Consider the following 21,178-nt stretch of genomic DNA (forward strand, 5'->3'; position numbering starts at 1 on the left):
TAATTTCAACCCAACTAAAACCCATACGCTCTGTCTCTCAATTCATTTTATCTCTTTTCCCACAAACTCCAATTACACAATTAACTCCAAATATGTTAAACACTTTACGTCTCCACAATCTATCAGATCACCAATCATTTGCCCCAACAGCACAACCACAAAATCACACTCACTCCCCTCAACATAAAGCGTTTGCCAAAATCATGACATCTCAACTCATTTCACGATCGCTACGGATCATAACCCACAACCGTACACACAATAAGAATTAAACAAAATCAGTACTCCCTGCATAGAACTTAGTTCAGGAGATCACATTCAAACAATCAATAAAAATCATAGTAATCCTTGCATAGAAACTTAGTTCAGGAGATCACATTAAAACAAACAAAAGAAATCATAGTAATCCCTGCATATAGTTTAGTTCAGGAGATTACATTAAAATCAAACAAATGAAATGAAAAAGAAAGTAGATAAAGAAATCACACGATAGAAATGAAAAAGAAATATAAATAAATAAATTAACCAACTCACGCGAAAATCAAGAATTCACCCTTCAACTCCGCATACACGATCTCACAAAATAACGCGTTTCAATTGTAGCCCGTCATCCACCCAGGATTATGGCGTCCGACTCACTTACTCAATCGTAGCCCGTCATCCACTCAAGATTATGGCGTCCGATTCACTTACTCAATCGTAGCCCGTCATCCACCTAAGATTATGACGTTCGATCCGATACCCTCACACTAGTCACCACACAGGTATTCACACAGATCACCACACATATACTCACACAGATCGTCACATAATATTGTTTGCTCATCTCCCACAATCTCAACAATAGCAAAACCAATTCCAAATAATATGTTCTCATCTCCAAGCCATCATCAAAATCGAATCCCACATGCTTAATAATTTCCCCAAATCATGAATCAATCAAGTCATACAAATCGACACCACAATCAATAATGATTCAAGTCCCTCATGGACAATAAATGAAAGGATCACACTTTACTCAATTACTCTTTATCAACATAAACTCAACAATATATGATAATTCATATCTTCAAGAGAAATGCTCGGAATGATAAATCAATCAATCAAATCAATACTTCACCCAATGCCATATCATCCAATATATATTCCACGTAAATATATATATATATATATGTGTGTGTGTGTGTGTGTGTGTGTGTGTGTGTGTGTGTGTGTGTATACGTAGTCACCCACACAGGAATGACTACTAATACCAACTATAGTTCACATGTAGTAAAAACCGAGAAATTCATTTTTTTATATACTTAAAAACTCATTTTCTTAAAATCATTTTTCAAACATAACAATTAAATGTAATTAATGAAATTCCGTTCATAAATGAACCATGTGAGATTTACTCACCTCTAATCCCGCTGCGTCTTCTTAACAGCTCAAAATACGATTCACAATCGCCCGCCAACTCAAACCGTCAATCACCTAACCAAATACGATAATTAACTTAGCGCACAACTCATAAAACGTACTTATACGAAGATCCAATGGTCAGATCTTCACCCGTGACCACACAAAGTCATCGGGACAGTCCTATGATCAATATATCAAAACTACAAGTCTATCGGACAATTCGATCTTCACAGATCACAAATCGAACGATCGAAATCGATTGAAATCGTAAAATTCATAACTTAATCATATGATCTCCAAAATTTACATGCTATATATCGAAGTGATCGTATCGACATGTAGAACATAAAAATGGGCAGAAATTGCCCTTGGGACCCCCAGAAGTGGCCAGAAATGGACGCCGGAGTTAGAGGCAGAGCCGCCGCCGACCACCGCCAACGGTGTCGGGGCCAGTCTGTTCCTATTCGTTTCATCGAATTGAACAACTTTCCTAACTAGCATGAAGTCTGAAAACGAAAGGAAGTGGTTGAAAATTACTAAAACAGTCATGTCTGGCCGGAATTTTTTCCAGAAACCGACGATGCTCTGACGAACGCGAAAACCTTCACTTCAGGTGCTGTCCTTCTTGGAGCTTGATCAGGAGGTTGAGGCGAGTTCAACAAGCCAAGAAACTCGAGTTATCGCAGTCGAGCTCAAATCGGACCAAAACCAAAACAAGCTTCCCACCGCCGCTACAGGCCGTGCCGCGGCTCAAGGCTGCCATTGACAGCCGAACAAGGTCAAGGCGAAGATAAGGGAAGAAGTTATGTGAGTATTGGTGGCCGGAGGAGTAAGAACGACGCCAGAGAAGAAATGCTCTGTTTTCGGCTTGGGGAGAGGAGAGAGAGAGATTAGGGCCGGCTGCCAAAAATGGAAACTGACACTTTTGGAAAATTTCCAAAAATAGTTAGGTATTTATACCCAAAATGGAAACTTTTCCAAACGCGATAACTTCTTCATACAAACTCCGATTCTTGCGTTCCGCATATGTACGAACTCGTATCGACGGGCTCTACGACTTTCGTGAAGGGAGTTTTCCCAAATTCCATACGTATAAAAAGTCGACTTCGTAATCCCCCTAAAATGTGCATTTCGAATAATTGTTCGCCCGAAAATAATTTCACTCCACCCTCGAACCATGAAATCGTATTAACGAACACTTTGTTAATTCAAGGAAATTCCAAGATATTAATAACCAATTTCCGGGGTCTTACAAGGTTGCATACTCAGTATGTCTTGTTTGCCCTAGTGAGGCTGCAGATCATGAATTGGGTGCAACCTCCTAGTGGCAGGATGAAACGTCGTGTTGGCGGATTTATTCCTAGTCGTCAGCATATTGGGAAAGCTACTTTATTGGTTTTATGGCATTGCTTTAACTTTCCGATATGCCATCATTATTGTAAAGCAAATGGAGTAGTCGATATGGCACTCTTTGCTATTTGGTGCACGTTTGAATACATAATAATAGTGGAGACTCCTGTTATTATTCTGGAGGTCCCCTTGATCTTTATTGTAATTTGGGGTTTAGGCCTTAAGTCCCCCCCTTTGTATTCATCTGTTTCATCAATCAAGGCCTAAGGGCGGCCGCACTAGCCCTTATTTAAAAAAAATAAAAATATTCCACTATAAATAACCAACCAACTCTGCACCTTAATTCATCTGCAATATCCAATCACCCCTCTTCTTCATTCTATCCAGCTCTTGGCTACCACGAAAATCAACATGGGTTCACCTGCTTTCTCTTGTGAAATACCGAAAAACATACGGAAGCAGCAGCAGTAGCTTGTCATTGTGGTTGGCAGGCAGGGCGATAGCCCAGGGCCCAAATTTTGAAGTAGATGGAGCAAAAAAAAAATTTGTTGTTTGAGAGGTTAATAGTACATCAAAAATGCAAAAAGCTTGTCTCTTTCTCTTTTTGTAAAAGGATCGGTTGACTAAATATGTCATGCTCACCCTTGATTGATGAGCACCACATGGATGGCAACGTGTGAGAGAGAGAGAGAGAGTGAAAAAAGCTAAGGAGAAAGAGAGTGCAACGAGGGGCCCGAATTAAAGTAAAGAAAAGGGTTCATAGAAGACGAAGAGGATGAAGAAGATGAAGTCTTCTCTTTGAGACTCTACCCTTCTGAGAGTACAATCGCCGAAACCAGTCGAGATCCGCTCGAAAAAGTTGCTGGAGAAGCTCCAGCTGTTGTAACCGACAAATCTGGATCGGAAGCAATCACTTGGCTGTCGGGACCGATTACTTCGGGCTCAATCTCGATTCTGGCAAAACCCGGGCCAGGACTGACCAGGCTGATGAAAATTTTTTTTTATTTTTTATTTTTATTTTTTTATATAAATGGCCCAATTTTATTCTTTGCCCAGGGCCTTGAACGTCTCAGGGCCGGGCCTGACTGGTTGGAATAGCTCTGGTGCTAGTCCTAAGTGTACGTGTAGTAGAGGGTCAAAACTGTGGCTATGCTGCAGACCTGTGCTATAGCCGATACTGCTACTGCGGCACAGGCGACGACTACTGCGGGACGGGATGCCAAGCGAGGCCTTGCAACACGGCGCCTCTACCTCCCAGTACCAGTGATGTTCCGGTGGCCGACATCGTGACCCCGACATTCTTCAACGGCATAATTGATCAAGCGGATGCAAGCTATGCCAGGAAGGACTTCTATTCTCGAGCTACGTTCCTTGATGCTCTCGAGATGTTTGATCAGTTTGGTAAGATTGGTTCCCTTGATGATTTTAAACAGGAGATTGCTGCCTTGTTTGCCCACGTCACCCATGAAACTTTTCGTAAGTTACTTTTCTCTGATTCTTTTTTCTAATTTCAGACTGGACAGACAGATTGGCCAGAAGAGGCCTATCAAAAGGTGATGTTCTTGTCCATGGTTGCTCATTAAATGGATTTGGATAAGATATGAGATCATAAAGAAAGATGTTTTAACTACACAGCTTATGCATTCTTGATTCAGTCCTTACATCTTTTCTATCTCTTTTATTGTCGGAGCATTTCTATGCATTTGCGTCCAAGATCTGTCACTTGCAAGAGTTAAAACTTTATACCAAAGGATCATGGACATTTTAGTTTCTTTAGTGATTGTAAATTTGTAATACTCAATAACTGTTGAATGATATCGACATTGAGTGTGCCTCTTCAAACTAGGGTTTAGTTCTAGAGTTGTAATAAGAGAGAATGTCACAACCTTCCGGACACCCAATTGACACCAAATTTTGTCAGCAGCACCGTCTCTGTCCTAGGATTCAGGAACCTAAAGCGGAACACTAAGAACCGGTCCAGAAGCCCCTGAACAGGCCATCAAACCAACTGGTCCTCCTGCAGAAAAACCGGCAGAAACGACTTTTTGCCCAGTTTTTCCTAGGGCTGGGCGTCCGGACCCGAAAGACCGAGGGCCCGACCCGAACTGAGTATAAAAGCCCGAATCGGTTCGGTTTTAAAATATAAATTTTCAGTTCGGTCCAAAGCCCGACTTGAATTGAAATTTTCAGTTCGGTCTCGGGTTCGATATTTTCAGGGCCCGAAAGCCCGAACCGACCCGCATACTGTAGCAGTTGCCACATGTCAGTTCATGATTGGGTGTTATAATAATAAGTTAAATATTAAAAAAATATATAAACAAGTGAACACTGAACAACCCTACTCCTTTACTCTTTAGTCCAGCCGACCAGCCGTCCAGCCCTATCCACTCTCCATTCTCCAGTCTCCAGCTCTCCACTCTCCGCTCTCCAGCTCTCTAGTATCGACTCTCCAGCTCTCCGCTCTCCAGCTCTCCAATCTCGAGTACTCGATACCGTCGCGGCGTCGCTCTCCACTCTCCGCTCTCCAGCTCTCCAGTATCGACTCTCCGGCTCTCCGCTCTCCAGCTCTCCAGTCTCGAGTACTCGATATCGTCGCTCTCCAGTCGATACTCGATACCCAAATCGGCAAATCTCAGTGACTCTCTCTCCAGTCTCAACCTCTATCTCCAGTCTCTCTCTCCAGTCTCGAGTCTCAACCTCTCTCTCCAGTCTCAGTCTCGATCTCCAGTCTCAAGTCTCAACCTCTCTCTCCAGTCTCGATTCTCCCTGAGCCTTGATGGTCTGCACTCTGCGGCTTGAGGGGACAAATCTTAGCTTGAGGGGTGAGATTTCAAGACCTTTGCCTTTTCATTCTGATAGTATTTTTTTTATCAAATAGATGGAAATAGTTTTGCTTCTTGCTTTAGATTTTCTGGATAAAAGTCTGAATTCAAATAGATGGAAATAGTTTTGGATTCATTTGTCAAGTTAAAGATGATCATCTGATGAATAGTTTGCTCTTTTGGGTTTTTTCCTTTTGGATTGTTGATGATCCTTGCTTGGTTGATATGAAAATGAAGGAGAGAATTCTTTTCCACCCAGATCATGACAGTTATCTGTTTCCTGGGTTTTGACTCTCAAAGAACATCAGTAATTATCATTATTTTTTTTTAAAATAAATCTGGTCCAGTTTAATTGTTGCTTGATAGCTGTATGAGGATACTCCGAATAATTAATGAGAAATCAGAGAAAGGCTAGGGTTTAGATTTTCTGGATAATCCAAAAATCTAATTAAGTAGCTTGATTGCTGCTACTTGAGCTGCCCAGTGAAACAGAGGATGAGAGTGATAGGTCGATAAGAGGAGCAAGAACAAGAAGAAAATGCTCATCTTGTTCAACTGGAAACAGAGAGAGACAGATGAGGACTGAGAAAATTAGCCTTGTTTCAGAATAGCATAGAGCTTCTTTTTTTATGAATGTTGTGTTGCTTTCTTTTCTTTTGCCATAGGTTGTTAAGCAGGGAGTGGGTTGCTTTTCAGTGAGATGGTCAGTTTGTGTTCTCAGATGAGTTATGGAAATCAGGAGTCAGATTTTATGCAGAAATCAGAGAAAGGCCGGGGTTTAAATTTCACCAAGTATTATCTCTTAGGATTGTACATTCTACTTTGTTTTTTTTAGAGTTACTGTTATAATTATTAGTTTCTGGGGTTACTGTTATAATTACTGCCCCAGTATAATTATTGGACAATGTATTTGTGAGTTTGTGTTGCAAACTATATAAATTTGTAATAATGCATGATTACTGTTATGTTAATGAGATAATTGGATATGCATTCTAGTCTTCCGGGTACCAAAATGAGTGGCAAATGACAGGGTGCAGAATTGTATATGGAAAACAGGGGAAAACAGGCAAAATTCTTGAACTGGAAATTGGGCCCGAAAAAAGCCCGAGAAGCCCGAAAGCCCGAACTGGCCCGAACCTGTTCGGTTTATGTCGGTTTTCATTTCGAAAAAAGCCGAACCGGCCCGAACCGATATTCTCGGTCTCGGTCTCGGTTTTAGTGATTTTTGGGCCCGGCCCGACCCGAGCCCAGGCCTAGTTTTTCCTGTTTCAGCCAATACCAACTTTCGCAAGCTCCTAGCCCTAGCTAGCCATACCGTGCGCTGCCCCTGCAGCCCTTGAGCACCCGTGTGCCACCTACTGCCCCTGTATCATCATCGCACGCCCGCTGCCCATGCAGCACAGCAGCACACTCGTTCCTGTGCAGATCAGCTCGTTTTCACCCCCTGAAACTTCTTTATCGGGACCTCAGATCAAAATCCTTCCTTCATCAAAGTTGTTTGTCTATGCATCTTCTATTTGACTTCAAAATTTCAGCCCTATTGGAATCGTTTTGAGACCTGTACACTATTCGAAGTGGGAGCTGTGCAGAAGCAAATCTGCTCCGAATTTCAACAGGTAAGTTTTTGTGATTAAAGTTCCTGCTTTCCTGTCTTTTAAATTTCTTTATTTTCTTCAGGATTTGCAATATACGAACATGGGTTCTATTAATTGTGGGGATTCACGCTAAATGAACTAAGAGCGTTCGTAATCAATGAACTAAGAGCGTTCGTAATCAATGAACTAAGAGCGTCCACAATCATCTATTTTTGACCATATTAAACATCATTGTTTCGGTCTAATCCAAATTTCTTGGAAATCGATTTCTTGGTAGCATTAAGGCTCGGAAATCTTAATATTAGTTTTCGTGGAAGCATTGACTCCGAAACTAATCCGTTCTTGTTTCTCCTTTTTGGATATCAAAGTTGAACTAGTTTGATTTTACTCCATTGGATTCTACGGGCACGGGATATTTATTGCCTACAATCCAAGAGCCCTACTCTAAAGGAACCGCTCAAGACTCACAAACTGAGATAGATAATCCCAGGGCACTTACTCTGATGAAGCGCCACATGGAGATGGCACTCCAGTTTGAGTACATGAATGAGGATAGCGCTAGAAACCTTTGGGTAGCGCTTCGTGAATGTTTTAACAACATTGACAATTTTCCGAACTTAGAAGCATGATGGAATTATCTCTGCTTCTCTAACTTTGACAAAGTTATGGAATATTGTTCGGAAGCTCTCCGCATAGACATTGATGCATGCCTGTGAAAAACTATCACAGAAGAACAATTAGTTGAGAAAACCCTCAATACCTTCCCTGTCTATGCTATGAGGTCCTTTGATTTATTCCGGACTCATGTAAATGCAAGACGGATCACAAATTTCCATCAACTAATTGGAGCTATGGCATGTGTTGAAAGGCACAGCCACGAACTTTGTGAATGGAAACCATGGTAGGCCTCAAGATGGCTACCATGAGCACCGTTCAATGGCTAGAAGAAGTCGCCATGGATGATATGATCAACATGCTCATGAAGGTAATCACCAAAGTTTGCAAATACATGACCAAATGAGTCATGACGTTGAGGGTTGGGGGTTGGACACCATGGCACCACTTTTTGCCATGGTAACACTATTCCAACGCCAATGGTCCTAGGGACCATTTATATTGTGTCAATATGCCTCAATCAAGAGAGCATCCTCTACATTATGTTTTATGGAGTACTTGATCAATGGTGATCAAGACATCGAGTTCAAAAAGACTTTAAATCTGGCGATGAAGACAAAATGCAGCATATTTTTATTTTGAATAGTCTTTTATTTTTTCCCAAGAATTATGTAATGGCAATTATGCCTTAATCAATAAATGACAATTTTGTATTAAGTCTTTCTCAAGTGGCGCATCCAATGACGTATGATGTCTAGGAAAGTGATTGAGATTAGTGGTACTTAAGAGAACCTCGCTTCACCGACATTTCTCTCTACTTCCCTGGTCATATTTGATTGGAGTTACCAAACGGATTGAGTGACTATGATTTGTCTAAGTTTGATTTTTATTTTGGATTAGACTTTGGTTAAGAAACTTTGATGTAATCATTGGTTATTAATAAAGTGTCGATTCTTTTATTTAATGTCTTGGACATACCTTAATTCGAACTTTATTTGAAAGATATAAAAGCCAATGGTTTTCATGTGGAAACACACTGTGAGAATGGACAAGAGTTCCTTTGCATCACCTCTAATGACTACAGACATAAACAAGTATTAGAGAAACTTATGTGTCGCTCTAGTGGGTTGTATGCAACCACTATTAGAGTCATTGAATCCAACCATGTCATGAGAGATGACTTATGGGATTCTGACACATATAAGCTTTGACACGACCGTTTGGGACACCTAGGTCATGATATGATGATCCATAATACTAAAGACTTCACAGGGACATCTCTTCTTCAGAACGAAGAGAAGTGAGAATAAAAAGTCGATTCAAAGAGAGCATTGCACCGCCGCCGCGCCTTGGGGTGACGCCGTCATGCACCACCGGCCGGCCAACGCCGGAGCCGTGATCCCCCTGCGGCAAAATCATGGCTTTAATGCCATGTATGGAGACTTGGCTCCTCTCTCTACTTCTCAAAGTAAATTGTGACATTGTGGCTCAACCAAAACCTTCATTGGTTGATTATAAGGCCAATCTTTTGTTCTATAAAGCCTGATTTTTTAGGATCAAGACCATCCTATACAAAGGACACTAAAGAAATAATTCCATTTGACATGTCACTTGCCGTTTATGAACTTTAACTGAAGTTCCTAGCCTCATGTGATGAAGCCAAATTTAAATATCAAGCCATACATCTTGTTGTATCAATCTGTTTGAATGACAAGGATATCACAAGGAGTACTAGGGGTGGAGGTAATTCAGGACGAGTGGGGGCCACTGCCCCATTGAGATCATGACACTTGGCTCACAATCATACAATTTGTCCCCATCAGCCAGCAATTATATATTGTGTTCCCACAATGGCACAATTCACTGCACACAAATATGATGGCTGGACTAAACAACTCCCACAAAATAACGGACAAGACAAGAAAAATGGGAGATGAAACTTCTTGGGCACCCCATTCAGCATATATAATCAAACTTAACTACCAAAGCCAGCACTCAAAGTCTATAACCGACTGATATTGCTGGCTCGCTAACCTTCTCTCTTCTTCTTTCTCTTCTTCCTCTCTCTTCTTCAGTTCTTCTTCTTCTTCCTCAGCCAGTCAACCCCAAATTTGCTCCTCCTCCAAAATCTAAAGATTGACCTTCTCCCCGTTGTCATCTTTACGCTAGCTATTTTTTTTTTAAATCAATCTTTCTCAACTCTCGGTCTCCTCTTTATCTCATTCTTCTTCAGTTTTTTTTTTCTTTTTTCTCTTTCTTCTTCATCTTCTTCTTCTTCCCTCAGTTCGGCACTCACTCAATTCCTCAGTGCACAGCGCCTTCTTCCCCTAACGCGTCTTGATCTCCTCCACATCAGCCACGCTTCTAACGGCACCGACCAAGTGGAGAAAATTGATTTGTTTCATTACTTGTTGCAGATGTAGCCTTGCTGCTACTGCAGATTGCAGAATGGTACTATTTGCAGCCTTGCTGCTACTGCCAGGAACCGAAAGCCTAGAGAAATAGTACCGTATTGTCTCGATTCGTGTTTAGACAGGTCCCGGTACTCTGCATGTTCAAAACCAGCCTGAAGTTGCTCTGCCAGGTAGAGGAGAGGCAGAAAGGAAAGAAATTTTTTTGCCCCCTTTTATATACATTCCTGTCTCCGCCACTGACAAGGACACAAGGCATAAAAGAGATTTTCGCTTAGAGATACAATTTCTTTAGGACATAGACATCTAGAGAACTCAAAAGCCTACACCGTACCGTCTATCTGCAATAACTTTGCACCAACTAGTGCCAGTACGCCCGCTCGTGCACATCTACATCAAGCTTCATCAAAAGAGACAGCTTGTACTCGATCTTTGAGGCATCAAATAAAGACTACAGACACCAACTTGGAGACCAGCAAGCGTGGTAGCGAATTGACATATCACTTGATGCTAGCCATAATGACATAATGACATATCACTTGATTGCTGTAACGATAGCTTAGGAAATGTTCAATATATATGCGTTGAATTAATGAAGATGTTGCCGTATAAGATCATTTCTATGTAATTAACCTATTTCTCAAGTTTTATTTCCTCATTCAAGTCATCGGTCAAAAATTCTAGATATTATGTGGCATTTTTCAATTTCCAAATACTGGTATGCAAAATCAAATTAAATGAAAAATATTCGTATCAAAATTTGCAGTTCATTTTTTACAGAGTGCGATAAGGACATAAGGTAGGCTTTATTTGGGATTGCTTTTAGAATTTGTAAAAGTACATTTAGACCGTCAAAAGCCTTTTTAATAGCGTTTGGCAAAAATAGTTGGAAGTATTTGCATTTTGAGTTATACAAACATTTTTTTGGTGATTTTCTTTAGGGTGGTTCTATTCAGACCTCCAAATTTTCTATTTGGACGTCCTTCATTTTTTGCACAATTTTAAAACCAATTTTACCTCTCTACAAATATATAAAAAAAAATAATAATAAAAACCTGCATCTAGATCGTGGGAGCTGCAGCTCGCCTCTTACATCTTGCAGTTCTCTCTCCAATTCTATCCCTATCCACAAAATTTAGAAAGTTAAAATTCAAACTTTGAAATAACTACTCCATCTTATTTATTTGAAATCACCATCTAATCAAAGATTAAGAAGAGGAAGAAACACGTTTTGATCAAAACTGGAAAACAGAAAAAGAAAAACATGTATCATATGATCTAAGCAGTAGACATCTCTCTTTCTCTCCAACTCTCTATTGTAATCCTCTTTCTATTCTCCTTTCCCGCTTCCCCACTATTCCTTCATGTCTTTCTTCTCATTCCCTCTCTCTCTTCTCGTACCCATCACCTAATTGGTTGTCACTGGCTCCAGGAGCTTGATGTAATGCCCCGTACCTTAAAGTTTTTACTAGTTACTTTTTGCCGTTATTGACCGAAGAGTGACTTTTTCTTTAGTCCGGTAATTAGGAAATTTCCTTGTGAATGTCGTAGAATACGAAAAATCGAGTTAGTGGATATGTAGTTTGTGTTAATTGGAGTTTTTACAGGAGAGTTTTAACCAAAAATAGAAATTACTATTCCTGGAAGATATTTTTAAAAGGGGTTTCCCTTTTGGGAAGAGAGAGAGAGTTAAAACAGATCAAAATCGGGAAGACCCGATCTATTCTTCCTCCTCCCCTTCTTCGTGTGCGCACAGTGACAGGAGGAAGTAATCCGGCAATTTCATCACCGTCAATCCACCTCAGGTCGTCCCACCGATCGGAAAGCTTCCTTTCTCCTTCCTCTTCCATCTCAGTAAGTGATTTGCGTTGGGTAGCCTTGGTTTGAGATAATTTTTGGAAGATTTCCGATTGGGATTTGAGAATTTTCGAATGGGTTTTCGATTTCTGGCGGTTTTCGGCCGGAAATCCTTGTAGTTTTGGTTGTTGGTGAAGTGCTAAACATACTCCTATCTAGGGCTGGGATCGGTTTTGTTTTTGGATTTTTTTGCCGGAACCGGAACCGGAACCGACAATGTTTTTCCGGTTCGGTGTTGTTACTTTTTTTCGCCGGAACCGACTTGAAACCGGAACCGTTTAGTTCGGTTCGGTTACGGTTTCTAACTGATTCCTATACACATAGCAAAAGTGCAAAACAGCAACAAAGCTATCCCGTCTCCCACCTTCCCAACCACTATCATGTTTTGCAATTTTCTCAGTTTCTCCATCAAAGAACACAGCAAATCTAAAAACACAGCAAACCTAAAAATTGAAAGCAAGCTGCACACTTTAAAACCACCACCAAGTCTGCAAATAGTCAAACACCAAGCCACACAGCAAATTCAAACATGAATGCAAACACTCCCAAACTCGATGTGGAAGGATTGTGAGACTGAACTTCTTCTTCTCATTCCCAGGAGATTCGCTACTTGAATGAGAAGAAATTGGGAATTGGGGACTGGAATTCGAAGCCATGTCCTTCGAATTGGAAATTGGGGAAGTGAGTGAGTTTCGGCTGAAGACTTGAAGTGAATCGGCGTTGAAGACTTGAAGTGATGAAGATGGATTTGGGGAAGAACTGAAGACTTGAATTTGGGGAAGAAGAAGAACTGAGGGTGTGTTTGATCGATAATGACTAAATGCTAGGTAGGTCTGCAGTCCTGCACATGCTTCAGTAAAATAGGTCCACATATATATATATATATATATATATAATTATATACAAAAGCTAATGGACTCACATGCTTTGCCAGCTTTGGTAGTTCGGTATAATGGGTCCATATATATATATATATAATATAAGCTATTGGACTCACATGCTTTAGTATATAATATATATATATATATATATATATATATATTATATATAACATATACTCGGTTCTCGCCGGTTTTGAGTGTTGCAGAAGAGAAGAACCGAAACCGACTGCTATAAGGGGGAAACGGTTAGGTGCAGACGAAAATGACTTCTTTCAAAACTACAAACGAAACCGAACCGCCTATTTCGGCTCGGTCCGGACCGGTTCCATCTGTTTTCTGTTTGAAAATCCCAGCCCTACTCCTATCCTTGTTGCAGCTTGTTGTGGACGGAGGAAGTGGGATTGGTGATGAACAGTAACCATCCGATTTCTTGATTTTGGAGTGAAATTTTGACTATTTCTTCCTAGAATTGGTTGTTGTTTCAGGTATATAAATTATTGGGCTTGTTGTGGAGATTGTGTAGGTAAAATTTGGTGGTTGGATTTGGGTGTTGGAGTGGTGGCGCGTGAAACCACTCGCCTCTGGTGGTGGTGGTGGTGAGGAGGCTCTGCCAGCCCCTCCAAAACCCATTAATTTGATTTTGAGTTATGTTTTAGATTTGACGTTGTTTGGATAGTGAAATTCCATGGAAATTTGATGTTGGATTTGGATGTTTTGAATCTTTTGGTTTATGAATCTTTTGGGTTAAATCTCTTGATAAATTGCTATTAATGATATTGCGGAATTGATTTACTTTGTTGAGAAATTTGGAGTTGAGATTGTGGATTGAAAAGGAAAAATTAAGAAAAAATTTGGAGATTTCGAAAAGGAAATTTGGTGATTAATTATGGTTAAGGAATTGGAATTTAATTGGCTACGTTATAGAAACAATCCTTGTGAAGATTAAAGAGTAAGTGAGGGTGTTGAATTGTTTAGGAAATTCCGTATTCAAGAATTTAAATCCCAATTTGAGGTGTGGGATTTTTATAAGAATTTATGAGTAACGAATACTAATTAATAAGTTTTGATTTTGAGATTGTTTCCTCATTATGGTTAATTATATTATATCCATTTACTACAGGACGTACTGAGCCCTCGAGCGAGGAGGATATGGGCAGGCAACAGGATTAGTTGCGAGACTCACCTGTGAGTGGACTTTTATTTTATTTATATAATGCATGAAGCATGGTATTGAGTTTTTTATTTTTTATTTTTTTATTATGGAATACTATTTGAGTAAATGTGGTATCATGGAAAGAAATGGATTTAAAGAAAGGAGTTGGCAAGGAGGCTATCTTCGGCGCATGCGTACATTACCTAGTCGGCAGTCCCTTCTAGGTAATAGTCTGGTCAGCAGTCCCTTCCAGACTACATCACGGTTGGCAGTCCCTTCCGGTGAGTCACCTGGTTGGCAATCCCTTCCAGGTGACATGAGGTAGTTAGTCGGCAGTCCCTTCTAACCACTGCCTCCTAAATCCGGTTGGCAGTCCCTTCCGATGCGTCATCTGGGCGGCAGTCCCCTCCAGATGGCATGAGATGACTAGACAGCAGTCCTTTCTAGTCATCAAACGAGGTTTCTTAAAAAGGATATTTCAAAAAGGATTGAGTTGGAAATATATTATAAATCTCGCTGCATGCCGGATTTTATTAATAAGAAAATGGGGAAGCATTCAAATTATTGGTTTCATAACTTATTATAGTTTTGTCCACTCACTCTAATGGATTTTATATGTTTTCCCCTTGGGCCCTTCGATTTCAAATGCCCAGATTTCAGATTTGCCGAGATCGCGTCTAGGAACTTGAGGCATAGGAATCAGCGCTTCCGTTTTGACTGTAGGTTAATACTTGACCTACCTTGTATGATATCGGCTTAGTTATGTAGCACTGCTCTGATAACCTTTTATTTTGGAGAATGTTAATGCGTGAGAATCTGTTATCGTATGGAGGTTAAGGTGGAATTCGTACTTGCTGAATGTCACATTTACACTTAGAATGTAAATATTGGGATGTGTATCTGAGTAGGAACTTATTATTAATCATGTCCAGGTTTTTTGTGAGATTTTGGGTTGCCTATTTTAGGGGAGGTTCTGCCGATTTTTCGGTAGGATTTCACTTAAAGTGGGCCCCACATGCTTGTATCCGGGTTTCGGGGTGAAACTTGGATCGGGTCCTGTCACTTGAGAAGTCTTCATTGTTTCATCTCAAGTTTATTATTAGATTCTATAAATTATTCATTAGATGATATTTGAAATCTTTGAATTTAAATTTATGCAATTTCAATGTCAACATATCTTTGAAATCAGAAAACAAAAACAGGGTCAAAACCTTCTTTCACTGACTTTTCTCTCAACCCAAAAAGGATTGACCAAGATTTATCAAACCTAGTTGGGCAATCAAGAATTATAAGGTTCTTTAAATTGCTCCAATGGAAATCCAACTTCAACTGCATCAAGTAATGCCAAATTGTTTGAAGAACACAAAATGGGGTTTGAAATTGAGAGTTCAACTTAGTCGATCGTAATTATCAAAAACAGAGAACGTTAATCTTAAAAGAAATTTTTTTTTGGGTGTGCTCCTAGTTGATCATGAAAACTTATTGGAGTTTGGAGGTGCAATTTTTTTTTTTCCTTTTATTATTGGAACATCGCATGTATAACAGAGGTGTAAATAGATAAAAATAGGATTAAATCAGGAAGTTTAGTGGCAAAAAAAATGAAGAGAGTTAGACAGGTCCAAATAGTAAATTGGGAGGTCTGAATAGACTCACCCTTTTCTTTAACAAGAATTTGGTATGTGCTCCCAAAAAGAAGCATTTTAGGTGCTGTTGAAATTTTTATAAAAAAAAAAACTATTTTGTGCTTTTAACAAAGTCATTTCCAATTTCAATGAACTGTAGTCATATATTGAAGTCTCACCGGCATTATGAGGTGGTGACTTTAATCATTTCATACCAAAAAAATAAAATTGTTTTGTTCGAAACAAATGTACTACCTTAAATAACCCCTACATTTGTCGAATCCCAAACCATCGTTCTCTTACATTTTAGGGTAAATTCCTTCTACGGTACTTTTAAAAGAGGATAATTTGATACCTGAACTTAGGTTTCGTTTGACATTTTGGTACTTCTGTTAATATTCTAAATAAATATGAGGATAAAATTGACATTTAGAATATATTTATAATAATAAAATAAAAAACATGAGTTTTGTAGGTTGACGACCATCAACCCTGGGTCTTTATCATTTTCTGGGTCCTTTAGGAGCAAATGAACATGAATTAATGCTTTTGGGTTATGCTGAAGATGATCTAATTGGATTTTATGTTTAAAAATTTTAGTCCATGTGATCTGAACACCCACAAGACTACTTTCAGTGGATTAGACATACCTCGATGGAATAGTCTCGTGGCCTCGTGAGTGTTTAAATCACGATGATTATATATCTTAAACATAAAATTCAATTATTTCATTTTCAACACAAGCCAAAAACATTAATTCATACCCATAAAAATAGAACATCCATCCACCCACAAAATTATTTTTTTATTTTATTTTTTATACATATATTCTAAATGTCAATTTTATTTTTATTTTTAACTGAAAAATTAACAGAAATACCAAAATGTCAAGCGAAGACTAAGTTCAGGTATCAAATTGTCATCTTTTGAAGATTAGGTACCAAAGTGTCCAATTGGTCATACCTCATGTACCACAAAAGATATTTATCCTACTTTTTTATGTTCTCTTTGGTGAGGTCCCTACTAAATTACCAATCTGGTGGTAGAGCAGGCTCGACCTAACACCATCTACCACGTCTATCCTCCATCATGCCATCACTTCCCCTTGTTGCTCATAAACACCGTGGAAGGAAAATGGGCTTTTCCACATTCTTCCTTTCAACTAAAGGGCTTCCATATCTCCTTCTTAACATTATATGGCAATGGCGGTTTCTGAACCTTTGCTGATTTGGGAAAGAACGTTGAAGAGGTGGTAGTGGTGGCCTAGTGGGTGTGTATTTGGATAGAGCATAAAGTTACCAAAAATTGAAATTAAATGGATAGTTGGAGACATAAATGGTCTGGCTAGAATTTTCAACCAAATAATCATTCAAACTTTCTTTTTTGAGAGAAAGTTCGAAACCACGCGCACAAACTAATTCCTTATTCAAGGATTGCCTTTACAAAATTAGGTGTTGTTATAGTTTTTTTTTTTTTTTTTGGGATAAATTGCGTTCTCATTGTTTAAGGAAAACTGAAATTGGGAGAGAATTGAGCCGTACTTTCATTGATAATGGGGGCCTCTTTATATAGAGGATTACAAGGTATAAAATCAGAGTTGTACAAGGAAACGTAATATTACATTGATTGGATATCTCCAAGATTCTCCGATATTATCTCTGATTCTAACCCTATTACCACTAGGTCAAGTAACCTAGAGTTTGGGCCAGACACATATTCTGGATTTACTTGAACACTCCCCCTTGTGTCGCCCAAACGTGATGCTCCTCTCGTTGCCTCATTAAAAACCTTGCCGAGTAACAAAAACCTAGTGGGACAAAAATAACCTCGGTTGAAGGAGAAAAAGAGCACAACACACCCTTCACGTTTCTAGACCATACGTGTAGACATCCCCCCCTAATGTCTGCATCTCCCCCTGATGACTACGGTCATTCAGATAACTTCAGCGAACGATGCTACCAATAAGTTTCTCGAAAGTGAAATTTAGGCAATGACTTAGTGAGTAAGTTTGCCACATTGTCCTCAGATCGAACCTAGTTTACTTTGATCTTGAGGAGAGTCTATTGTTGCTGATTATGCTTGATTTCGTCGCTTTTGATGTAGCTTTGCTTCATTTGTTCAAAACAAGCAGCATTATCCTAGCTAAATGCTCGTAGGCTCATTTGTGGTAGACTTCAAACCACAATTGTTCAAACATGCATAATTGTGGATCCAATCCATATACATTCACGAACCACTTCGTGTGTTCGTGAAGAGCAATAATCTCTATATGGTTCTAAGATATAGCGACTATGGTCTGTTCTGCAGACCTCCAAGATATTGTGATCTTACCCATGGTGAACATTTAACCAATTTGGGAATGACCTTTGTGTGGGTCAGAGAGATACCCAACATCAGCAAAACATTCCAAAACACTAATGTCGTTTTGGGATGGGGAGAGGGAACGCATCCCACTGTTGGTGGCGTTCATGACATATGATGGGTCTGAATTGTTAGCATTGAAGCCACCCTCAAGTGCAAGAGGTACAAGTTATAGAATAAGGGATTAAGTAAGGATGTTGAACCCACGAGGATTCGTAAATCCTTTCCTAGCTAGGGAAAACCTAAGGAAAAACTAGAAGAATATGCAAATGTACAATCACAAACAAAGGCTCACTAGTGAACCAAAGTTCATGGTGAGTATGTGCAAGATGGTGTGTAGAGATTTGATTTTGATTTTGAGATTGGTTTATGTTCAAATTGAAACAATGAAAGCAAGTAAAATAAACTAAGCTAAACTAAAAAAGTTGTTATCAAATGGATGGGAGTTAGGGCATCGGGTTTCACCTTTTTCCTCCCTTGCAAGCATTAAAGCAATTGAATAGGAATGATGCAAAGCTAATTGTCCAACTACCCTCTTAGCATCCGGATAGGACTACTAAGGCTTAAACCCCATTCATTTTATTAGCTCTAACCGGATAAGTCTAGAGCTAACTACCTAGAGACAAATTCAATTACCGGATATGTCTCAATCCTTTGCCCCTAAATACATAAAGCTTAGAGTTTAGGTAACCAAGCAAGCAAACAAATCCTATCTCTAGTTGATTTTAGCTCAGTACCCTCACATGCACACATGGTGTGCTTTCATGCTCCCTTTTTGCCTAAAGGTAATCAATCTCTAGGAAAAACTTCATGTCATGGCAAACACATAACTCAAATTGATTAGGTCTAAGTAATGAATTCAACTATTGACTTAGCATGTGAGAATGACAACATGAATTTGCATCAATTTATAAACAAAAGCATCAATCCAAGCAAGTTTGGCTAGGGCTTTCAACCATAGCCCCAACTAGTTCACTACTCACACATAGCTAGATACACAAGCTTCAACATTCTATTAACATCAAATACATAAAGAGATAGGGAGTAAGGGTGACTATTGATGATGCCGGAAGAGGTGGTGGTGATGGGTCTCCAAGAACATGATGTGGTGGTAGTCACCTCCTTGTCCTTGCTCCAAGCTCTTGATATTGGTAAGAAAAGTGAAATTTAGAATCTCTAAGGTGAGTTGTGGTGTTGAATGGTGGAGGAAATAGAGGTTGTAGTGGTGGAAATGGAGGTTTTAGAGGTGGAGATCGGTGGTTTTAGTGGTGGAAATGGTGGTGTCTTCTCTAAAGAGAAAATGGATCTTGGATAGGATGAAGATGATTGAATGGAGTCAAGAATTGCTGAAGAATTGGTCTTTGGCCTCTCTTTGATCAGCTATGTGTGTCCTCTATGGTCCCAAAGTGTGCAAGAGTGCACTTACACCATTGTCCCCCAAATGGTCTCAAATTGGCAAGGTGACAAAAGGACAAGGTGTAGGGAGATATTTGAATTTCAAGTGATGGGAGATTCTCACCACCATGGCTCTCTTTTGCTAGAGAAAAGACCCTCCATGAGTGGCGGCTCGCCAGAAAAGTTTGCAGGAAAAATCGCCGGAAAACTCGATTGGCAATTTTCTTCCAATCTCCGAGTCTTCTTCCCCTAGCTTCAAATCTCCGCATTTCAAGCCTCAAATAATCATTTTATTCTCAATGCAAGGTTTCCTACAAATAAAAGGAAATGAATTAAAAAGGGCAGAATAGCATGGACGACAAATCAATTTTCATAATCATGGGGCACAATTGCATAAGTAATTTGTGACTCAACATGAATCCATCGTCTCTCTTTAGGGATAGAACAAGCCTATATCAATTGTACCACTTAGGTATCGAAAGATATCTTTTACACCAATCCAATGACGTCACGTTGGGGCAAAACTATATCTAGCAAACAAGTTCACGGTAAATGAGATGTCCGGTATTTTGTATTGAGCTAAGTACAATAATGCGCCTATTGTACTTAAGTAAGGCACTTCTGCCTCTAGCACATCTTCGTCATCTTCATTTGGACGAAGAGGATCATTTTCAGGATCAAGACTACGGACGATCATGAGGATGCTTGAAGGCTTGACCTTGTCAAAATGCCTAAGCATCTATCAACACGATGCTCAAGTTCCAAACCGAGACATAATCGTGTTCTCCTAAGATTTTTCATCTCAAACTCGGATTTCAAGTGTTCGCCCTTAACTCTTTAAGGGCTTCCAATGAAGATCATGTCCAACATGAACCGCAATAGAATCCGAAATTTGTTATGGAAACGCGCGGACATATCCCTTCCCAATCAAGTAGTCACTTTAGTGAGCGTTTCAACTTATTGTAAACGCGCTCTGTGGTCTAGAGCCTCTTGACTTGGGTAAATGAAGTTCACCATGAACCTTCATGTACATTATGTATCTAGATCCCCATAGAGATACGTAGTGACCACATTTGTAAGCTGCATGTTTAGTTATTTGGAAACTACCAAACTGACAGGGTAGTAAAGTGCAATGACATCCATTATGAGAGAATATGTCTCATCGTAGTCGATTTCAGGGCGTTTTGTGAGAAGCCCTGCACTATAAGGCAAGATTACTATATCTTTTTCTCATCACACTTTCTAATGAAGACCCATTAGTCAATAGGTTTTATGTTAGGAGGTGTTGGCATTATTGGCTCAAAAACCTTCCTCTTTGTCAGAGAATCCAACTTAACCTGGATCGCATCTTTCCATTTATGCTAAATTTTCTCTACATTGGCATTCATTCATCAACGGAGTTTGGTTTGATATCATCGGACTCAACAAACTCATGCGCAATGAAATGCACAAATACATCATCAATCATGATAGAGTTTCTATCCCACATCTCATGTATACTAGTGTAATTTTCATAGAGCTCTATATTCTCAGGAATAGGTTCTGAAATTGAAGCATCCTCTAACGATAACCATAATCTGGAAGATTCTCATGAGACGGATTTTGAGTGTCGATGATCCAAGGATTGGGTTGTGCCAAAGTATCCTTCTAACCCACTGGCCTCCCATGCATCCGAGCTGGGGCCATGGCCTGTAACGCTAGACTCTCTATGG

Source organism: Rosa chinensis, chromosome 2 (genome assembly GCF_002994745.2).
Source record: "Rosa chinensis cultivar Old Blush chromosome 2, RchiOBHm-V2, whole genome shotgun sequence".
Lineage (NCBI taxonomy): Eukaryota > Viridiplantae > Streptophyta > Magnoliopsida > Rosales > Rosaceae > Rosa > Rosa chinensis.